The sequence below is a fragment of the Artemia franciscana genome, chromosome 9 (assembly GCF_032884065.1).
Source record: "Artemia franciscana chromosome 9, ASM3288406v1, whole genome shotgun sequence".
NCBI lineage: Eukaryota > Metazoa > Arthropoda > Branchiopoda > Anostraca > Artemiidae > Artemia > Artemia franciscana.
Genome location: NC_088871.1, coordinates 9318971 through 9329041, shown reverse-complemented (window position 1 = coordinate 9329041; position 10071 = coordinate 9318971). Strand labels below are relative to the sequence as shown.

At 35.5% G+C, this 10071-nt stretch overlaps 1 long non-coding RNA gene across 1 annotated transcript; it reads right to left on the bottom strand.

The window, feature by feature from the left end:
- Positions 1–8080: 8080 nt before the first annotated feature.
- LOC136030966 (uncharacterized) lies at positions 8081–9855 on the bottom strand. Its single transcript, XR_010618403.1, has 2 exons — positions 8826–9855; positions 8081–8553 (listed from the first exon to the last, which is right to left on the bottom strand). It is a non-coding gene; the product is annotated as an uncharacterized LOC136030966 (long non-coding RNA).
- Positions 9856–10071: the final 216 nt, after the last annotated feature.

The following is a 10071-nucleotide window of genomic DNA, read 5'->3' as shown; positions in this document are numbered from 1 at the left end:
GAAAAAGTTCCAATTGAATACGGAGTACCCCAAGGTTCTATTCTTGGGCCAACCCTCTTCCTCATCTATGTGAACGATCTCTACCGACTTTTTAACACCCCAATTAACAATGTTTGCTGTGGATTGTGTCACAAATCTTACTCTCAGAGTACGTTGGTGTTCACACCTGATAGTCGAGAAGAATTAATAGCATTTGCAGATGACACTACTTTAGGTGCTGCAGCTCCGGATGAATCATCCCTTATTCTAAAGCTTCAAGCAATGACTGAGAAAATACTCTTTTGGTTCGACATAAATCAACTAACTTTAAATGTAAAAAAGTCCTACCTTCTTATTTTTTCTCGTAAAGGTGTGAGCTGCCCCACAATTGGCTCCACAAAGCTAATACACCAAGAGGCTCCATAAGTCGTCCCTCGGATCGATATGTACGATTCCTGGGAGTTCTTTTGGATGAAAGTTTATCATTTAAGTAGCATGTTCAAATAATAAGAGTGAAAATTTCCCGTGGACTTGGGATCATCCGAAAATTAAAGAGTTTGTTTCCTTTCCCTATCCTCCGTCTTTTATGCTTCTCTCTGATTTACCCTTATATATGTTACTGTTCATCCGTGTGGATGTCCACATTTCCCTCGGTACTTGCTCCTATTCACAATCTTTGTGAGAAAGCGGCAAGAATTCTCCAGTCGGCTACACACACTCCTCTTGACCTCCTCAAAATTAAAGATATTTATCTTTTATCTCTATCTTCGTTGGCATATCAATACTTCCAGGGAGATCTCCCATGTTGTTTTTTCGGGACTGCTTAAACTAGTAGGGGAAGTAAATTTGTATATGGTTCGTAACCGGGAGGATGTGATGATTCCAGCTAGTCCCTCGGTTCGTTCAGACTTCGGCCTGGCTGTGACTGTGGGGCGTGCTTGGAACTTGGTTCCCGCTGAGATCTGGCAGTCACGAACACTTGGCTCCTTTAAGAGATAAACAACAACAAAAAAAGTTTTTTTAAATGAAAGTAAGGAGCGACATTAAAACTTAAAACGAACAGAAATTACTCCGTATATGAAATTGGGCTTTTCCTCCTCAACACCCCGCTCTTTACGCTAAAGTTTGACTCTTTCTCTTAACTCTACTTTTTAAAACAGTAAAAAACTTTAGCTTGAAGAGCCTGGCATTGAGGAGGAAAAGCCCCTTTCATATACGGAGTAATTTCTGTTCGTTTTAAGTTTTAATGTCGCTCCTTACTTTCATTAAAAAAAAACTTGTTTTTTTTTAATTTCTGGACGTTTTTGAATTAATGCATGTTTTGATCTTGGCTCCAGGGACATAAATAATTAATACAAAATTTGCATATGAATTTGTTTTGGCTAAATGGCTTTTTCATAGTTTTAATGGGAAGATTTTGAGAAAAAAGGAGCGAGGGAGGAGGCCTAGTTGCCCTCCAATTTTTGATTACTTAAAAAGGCATTAACATTAAATTTTTTACGAACGTTTTCATAAGTAAAAAATATACGTAACTTACGAATTAACTTACGTAGCGAACTTCTGTATCCGTATGTTTTTATTGCGTATATGAGGGGGCAAGTCATCCCCATGACAAGTTTCTCCATGGAAATATCCTCCCACGTAACCTACTCTCCCTCAAATCTCCCCTCTAAACAAAAAAAAAATCCTCCTGAAAACGTCCGTACACTTCCCAGTAGCCATTACTATATGTAAACACAGGTCAAATTTTGTAACTCGCAGCCCCTCCAACGGGGACTGCGGGGGAGTAAGTCGTCCCTAAAGACCTAGTTATTAGGTTTTTTGACTACGGTGAATAAAATGGCTATCTCAGAATTTTAATCCGGTGACTTTTGGGAAAAAATGAGCATAGGAGGGGGTCTAGGTGCCCTCCTATTTTTTTGGTCGCTTAAAAAGGGCACTAGAGCTTTTAGTTTCCGTTAAAATGAGCCCTCTCGCGACATTCTAGGACCACTCAGTCGATATTATCACCCTTGGGAAAAAAAAAACAAACAAACAAATAAAAAAACAAATAAACACGCATCCGTGATCTGTCTTCTGACAAAAAATGCGGAATTCCAAATTTTTGTAGATAGGAGCTTGAAACTCCTACATCAAGGTTCTCTGATTTGCTGAATCTGATGGTGTGATTTTCGTTAATATTGTATGACTTTTATGGGGTGTTTCCCCCTATTTTCTGAAATGAGGCAAATTTTCTCAGGCTCGTAACTTTTGATGGGTACAACTGATCTTGATGAAACTTATATATTTAAAATCAGCATTAAAATACGATTCTTTTGATGTAACTATTAGTATTAAAATTCCATTTTTTAGAGATTCGGTTACTATTGAGCCGGGTTGTTCGTTACCACGAACTGTTTGATTGTCTACCAACTTCTTTTTATATAGTTTCCATTTTTCCTCGAATCATCAGCCCCCCCCCACAAATACTGGCTCACTCACAACAAGTTCCAATGTATATGTCTGTCTACCAATCCTGCTTTTGGTTCTAGGTCTGGTATACATATTGACCGAGTGTATAGCCCCTTAGAAGCTCATATTTTATCCAAAATATCATCAGTTTGAGACTCTCCAATTCCTATCATAAATACTGAGACTGCTGCTTTGTTCTGGAGATTAATTTTTCTCGTCGAATTCGATAGCTTTGTAGTTCATTTCAAGGAAATTCCTTGCATTTTCTCTTTGTCATCAGAAAGCTGTTTCATTTAGCTTTTGATTGATTTTGTCCTATTCAAGTATTCGGTTCAGCGTCATTTTGCTTTATTCAAGTCTGCCTTAGGTTGTTCTTATCGACGGTTGCTAAGGACACAAAATTAATAACTAAAACGACGACACGGAACGAGGTTTAGAATGTGAAGTGCTACTGTCGCTTATTCAATTTGTTAATTTTGTGACACCATCAACTGAAAACAATATTAGTTACTGAACGATCATTTATTTAGTAAGCTAAGTTTCCTTTAATTCCTGGACTAGGAGGAAAATTGGACAACAATATATTGGTGTAGGCTGCTCAAATTGTTTCCCGACACGTAGTTGTTTCTAGTCTGATATATTCAGACTAGATATAGTCTGATATAGTTATTCTTCATGCCAGCACCGTCACATTTTGGGGAGAGATAATCATTTTAATAGCCACTGATGACCAGGCTGTTCTTATCGATGGTTGTATTAGACTCAAAATCTGCTGATTAAAAAAGTTTTGGGGGAGAGTTTTTAAATGTGAAATGCTACTTTTGCCCATCCAATATGCCAACTTTGTGATAACAAAAATTAGAAATAATATTAATCACTGACTACTACGCTAGCAATACTACTACTACTTCTTTTGCCATTACTATTAAGACTAGGTGTAACCAGGTGAAAATTTCAGGGAATTATGAGAGGAAAATTGAACTAAAACAAAGTACAGTATATGCAATTTTCAAAAGTGCCTTAGATCTTAGACCTTAGTTCTTCCTGTGCCTCTGGAGGCACACAGAGCGTCGGTGAGAAGCCTCCAATCTTCCCTCATGTGAGCTGCTGCGTATATGTCTTCCCATTCGGGAATGAGACTTGTCTGGAGGGATCTTCTGTCACTTCCATACGTCCTACGAAACGTGTTTTTTGGTCTTTCTCGGCGATGAGCGCCTTCCGGTTGCGGTGGAGGAGCATTTTTGGAAGTCTGTGATTTTGGCATGTGGAGGATGGGTTCAAAGTATCGCTATGTTCGTTATCGTACAACGGTTGCTATATCTACCTGGCCTGTGCGGGGACGGATCTTGTCATTGCTGACACGGTCTCTCCAACTGATTCTTTTGCTGCTTCTTCTGTTTGTCTGGCCTTTTTGTCCATGTATTGCCGTCTGTCAGATCTGTCATTTTCCCCTACATTTCTGCCAGTTTCTTTATAGGCCAAGCTCTTGGTCATCTCTGAATGACCATTTTCCCTAAAAGAGGTTGACTTTAGTTTCTTGCGATTTTCTACGACATCCAGGTCTTCGTAGATATCCACTGTTGCTTAGCGGGCTTTTTAAACCCATGGATTTTTTGGTCGTATCCGTGTAGCTTGCGGATCGTCTCCCAAGCTTCTTCGGCGTCTTCTTGTAGGTTATATAGGGTTTCAAATTTATTGAACAGTTTGATGCCAAACGAATATCGAACGCCCTTGTTACTTAGTTTGTCCATGTCAAAGCTTCTGAGTATGTCCGTCTTCAGCTTCCGATTATTGGACTTCAGCTTCAATTTCAGTGCAATGACTACTAGTTTGTGGTCTTAACCAACGTCGGTGCTTTGGAAAATTCGAACGTCTTTTAGGCTTTTTCGCCATCTCCGGGTAGTCGGCGGATCGATTTGACTTTTGACGGTGCCATCCAGGGATGTCCAAGTGTATTTGTGGATGTCTCTATGCTGAGAGAGCGTACCACCGATCAGAAAATCACTCCCCATAATGAAGTTGACAAGTCAAGCTCCGTTTTTGTTTATGGTACCAAGTCCGTGGTGACCCATCACTTCAGGGCAGTAGGATCTGCATTGGGCAACCTTTGCGCTGAGGTCACCGGCGATACAGGTGACGTCGTGGAGGGGGATTGAATCAATCATAGACTGGAGGTTGTCGTAGAGCTCATCTTTAAGGGTGACATTAGCGTCATTTGTGAGTGCATAGCACACGATCAACGACAATCTGGCGTGGTTAGAAACAAATCTTTCATACAGTATTTTTTCATTGACTGGTTTCCATGAGCAGAGGACCTTTGTCGCTTTTGGACCTAATATTGCTTCAGCTTCGGCAAAATGACTTTCAGTTTTTCTGCTATATAGGAATTTAAACATTGTACGGTCACAGCTGATTTTCTTCTTGCCATTGCTTTCCACCTTGCTTCCGAAGTGAAAATTTCAGGAAATTAAGAGAGGGAAGTTGAACTAAATCAAAGCACAGTATATGCGATTTTCAAAAGTACATATCAGCAATATCTTAGGGACGGCTTAGAGTATTAAGTTGAACGGATGTTCAGCTGACCGAAAGGCAGTACGTGCATAATACTATTGCTGCTACTACTGTTGGTACTATTCAGCTCCTGCTACTACAACTACTACTTCCACTGTGGCTACTACTTAGGTTAAGGGTATTTAAATGAACATTTCAGAAAATGTTGCAGAGAAAGAGATTACACAAAAATAACACACTATGACACAAAGTCATAACTTATGACACAAAGTCATAACTTATGACACAAAGTCATAACACACTATGTGCGTATACTTTGTCAAAAAGGCGTAACAACAATATCTTCCGAACAGTTTAGAGGTTCAGCTGAAACTTTCAGGGTATTTTGAGGGGGAGGTTGAACTTACCATAAGGCGCTGCGTGCATATTGCCATTATTGCTGCTACTACTACTGAGACTAAGGGCATTAAGGGTAGTGTATCAGGGAATATTCAGGGGAATGTTGAACTAAATAAAAAAACACTATATGCATGCAGATTACCAAATGGGGTAGCTTATAGTATTAAGTTGAAACTTTTAGGCTATATTCAGAGAAATATTGAACTAACCAAAAGGTACTATGTGCATTTTGCTTCAACTGCTACTACCAATACTACTATTAGTGAGGCCAAGAGTATTAAGGTGGAACTTTTTTGAGAATGTTTAGGGGAGTGTTGGGCTAATTCGAATCACACTGTATGAATGTAATGTAAATAAATGTAATGTATATGAATGTAAATAAGAATGAATATCAACAATATGTTAAACTTTAAAACCACATTCGATTATTCCCAGTAATTCTAGTTATGATTGGGATATGATAGGGAGCAATTAGAACAGAACTGGAAATAAAAATTGTTATCAGTGAGATGCAAGTTATGTTCTGATCTCTAGAAAGCACAGGGAGCGCTAGCTTTGCTCCTCTTTGTGGTAGTTTCTGCTCTTTTTCAGTTTGACTCGGTTATTTATTGTAATTTCTGTTTGCTTTGCATTTCTTGTATTTATGGCTGTGATTTATGCTAATTTTTGTGCTCGAGTTTTAGTTTTGCCTATCTTTGGCTTAATGTAGCCCTTTAATTTTCTTTGAAAAACTTCTTTTAAGGATTTATTTGTTTTTAATTTATGATAATATAACACCAGATTAATTCTGAAAATTAACACCAGGTTAACCAAAATTAACACCAATCTGGTGTCTACCCTTTGTGGTTTCTTTGCTTAGTGTCCCCAACTGTAAGCACTCGACGGGTGGATATATGCTTGTTTATTTTTCTCTTTCTTTCACCCCTTTTCATACTTGTCATTACAGTTGAATATAATTAAGAACTTAAAAGTTAATTTTTCTTTTATACACATGATCATCGACACTTTTGCAGTATGTTTTGGAATTTCGAAAATTACTTAGAAATTCAGTGTGGCAATGTCATTTTGGCCAAAAGAATATAAGAAATGAAGAAAGAAAGAGAGAGAAAAAAGATCACTTATATATTCAAAACAGATAGAAAGTTAGATTTTACTATATATTTATGTAATTACTCAGAAATACTAGTGTGACAATATTGTCTTGGCGAAAGAAATTATAAAAAAGAAAGGAAGAATGAGCAAGAACATAAAAAAAGCATTTAGCTGTTCCAAAAAGAATGGACAGCTGGATGGCATATTATTTCCGCAATTATATTCAACATTACAACATTACAATTTACATTACAATTTTACATTACACCATTACACCATTACAACATTTCATTACAAAAATTACAATTTCCGCAGTTGCTTAGAAGTGATGGTTTAGCAATGTGATTTTGGTAACGTTATCTGGTTTCGACGTCATTGCCCGTAAATTGTTTCTGCACAACAAGAATTATATATTATTTCTAAGAGGAGTAATTTTTTCGGTCATAAATAAATGTCAGCTCCAGAAAATTGCCCCTTTAGAAGACACCAAGAACCAATTACTTTTCTTTATTCTGCTGGCCAATGCAAATGTCCTCGGTTTCTTTCTTCTTCTTCTGTCTCAAGCATTTTACAGCTTGACCAAGACGGGAAGTGTTTTATTATGTTTCTTCTTTTATGTTTTGAAAAGAACTTCTTTTGGACAGAGAGGTAATTAGTGGCATCAAATGAGGGCAAGGAGCACGTGCCTCTTAGATTTTTGCTCCTTTAGACTTTGCAAAACATATTTCCAAATTATATTCTCCTTTAGGAATGTTTATGTAGTTGATCGCTATGCACTCGAAAAATTTTAATTTTTCCCTAGTGTAATGATTTATTTCTGTAATCTATCTATATATATATAAATAAGTTGTCTGTGTGTGTGTGTGTGTGTGTGTGTCGAGTGACGTCATGTTTGTGTGTCGACTGACGTCATGTTTGTCGACATGTTGTTTGTCGACTGACGTCATGTTTGTCAACTGATGAAATTACATACCGGGACACCGGGACACAAATGACGACCGGGACACAGGGAATATAAATGACGACCAGGAACCTCAAAGAGAAATTACAGACTGGGACACCCGGACACAAATCACGACCGGGACACAGGGAATATAAATGACGACCGGGACACAGGGACACAACTACAACGGGGACACCGGGGGCACAGGCGGGATAAATAAATGACGACCGGGACACAAGGATTGTTCGAATAGAAATTACAGACCGGGACACCGGGACACAAATGACGACCAGGACACCGGGACACAGGGAATATAAATGACGACCGGGACACTCAAAGAGAAATTACAAAATAGGACACCGGGACACAAATGACGACCGGGACACAGGGAATATAAATGACGACCGGGACACAGGGACACATCATTAGAATAATGAGGTATAGATCTGAATACGGATTGTTTTTCCCATGGACAATTATATGTTGCATGTTCAAGAGTCAGTAAACCTGACAATCTATTTATATGCAACATATATATATATATATATATATATATATATATATATCCCGGTCGTCATTTGTATCCCGGTGTCCCGGTCTGTATATACATTCGTTTTTTAGTTTTGTTTTTCTCCTTTATTTTTTTCCTTTTTTTCTTTTTTAGCTTATTTAGATTTTTAGATTTTTTAGTTTTTTTTATTAGTTTTTAGTTTTTTTTTCTTTTTAGTTTTTTTGTCCCGGTCGTCATTTATATCCCCCTGTTTCCCCCGGTGTCCCCGTTGTAGTTGTGTCCCTGTGTCCCGGTCGTCATTTATATTCCCTGTGTCCCGGTCGTCATTTGTATCCCGGTGTACCAGTCTGTATATACATTCGTTTTTTAGTTTTGTTTTTCTCCTTTATTTTTTTCCTTTTTTTTTCTTTTTTAGTTTATTTAGATTTTTAGATTTTTTAGTTTTTTTATTAGTTTTTAGTTTTTTTTTCTTTTTAGTTTTTTTGTAGTTTTTACCTTCTTTTTAGTTTTGTTAATTTTTTTTTTTACTTATGTCCTGGTCGTCATTTATACTCCCTGTGTCCCGGTGCTTTGTTGATTGCTAATCGAACATTCCTTTTGTCCTGGTCGCTTTCTCTTTGAGTGTCGTCATTTATTTTTTTTCTTTTTTAGTTCTTTTAGTTTTTACCTTTTTTATTTTTTTTTAGTTTTTTCAGTTTTGACGTCACCTGATCCAGTTTTTTCAGGTGACGTCACCTGATCCACGATCCACAGATCCACAGACAACTTATTTTTATATATATAGATAGTTTTTTTTTTTACTTATGTCCTGGTCGTCATTTATACTCCCTGTGTCCCGGTGCTTTGTTGATTGCTAATCGAACATTCCTTTTGTCCTGGTCGCTTTCTCTTTGAGTTTCGTCATTTATTTTTTTCTCTTTTAGTTCTTTTAGTTTTTACCTTTTTTAATTTTTTTTAGTTTTTTAGATGAAAATTTTTTTTAGTTTTTTCCTTTTTTTCTTTTTAGTTTTTTATTGGTTTTTACCTTTATTTTAGCTTATTTTTCAGTTTTTTCCTTTTTTTTAGTTTTTTTTTTATTTTTTATTTTTTTTAGTTTTTTACCTTTTTTTAGTTTTTTTAGTTTTTTAGCTTTTTTACTTTTTTTATTAGTTTTTAGTTTTTTTTGTAGTTTTTGCCTTTTTTTAGTTTTTTCAGTTACCTTTATTTTAGCTTATTTTTCAGTTTTTTCCTTTTTTTTTAGTTTTTTTTTAGTTTTTAGTTTTTTTAGTTTTTTACCTTTTTTTAGTTTTTTTAGTTTTTTTAGTTTTTTAGCTTTTTTATTTTTTTTATTAGTTTTTAGTTTTTTTTGTAGTTTTTGCCTTTTTTTAGTTTTTTAGTTTTTTAGCTTTTTTATTAGTTTTTAGTTTTTTTTTTAGTTTTTGCCTTTTTTTAGTTTTTTTAGTTTTTTAGCTTTTTTATTTTTTTTATTAGTTTTTAGTTTTTTTTGTAGTTTTTGCCTTTTTTTAGTTTTTTCAGTTTTGACGTCACCTGATCCAGTTTTTTCAGGTGACGTCACCTGATCCATCCATCCACAGACAGACAACTTATTTTTATATAGATAGATTGTAGTTTTTGCCTTTTTTTAGTTTTTTCAGTTACCTTTATTTTAGCTTATTTTTCAGTTTTTTCCTTTTTTTTTTAGTTTTTTTTAGTTTTTAGTTTTTTTAGTTTTTTACCTTTTTTTAGTTTTTTTAGTTTTTTTAGTTTTTTAGCTTTTTTATTTTTTTTATTAGTTTTTAGTTTTTTTTGTAGTTTTTGCCTTTTTTTAGTTTTTTAGTTTTTTAGCTTTTTTATTAGTTTTTAGTTTTTTTTTAGTTTTTGCCTTTTTTTAGTTTTTTTAGTTTTTTAGCTTTTTTATTTTTTTTATTAGTTTTTAGTTTTTTTTGTAGTTTTTGCCTTTTTTTAGTTTTTTCAGTTTTGACGTCACCTGATCCATCCATCCACAGACAGACAACTTATTTTTATATATATATATATATATATATATATATATATATATATATATATATATATATATATATATATATATATATATATATATCCACAGGTGGGACACAGGGACACAACTACAATGGCGCGTAACTAATATGGCGCGTAACGACTTACGCGCGTGGGGGGGCTTGGGGGGCGCGAAGCGCCCCACCAA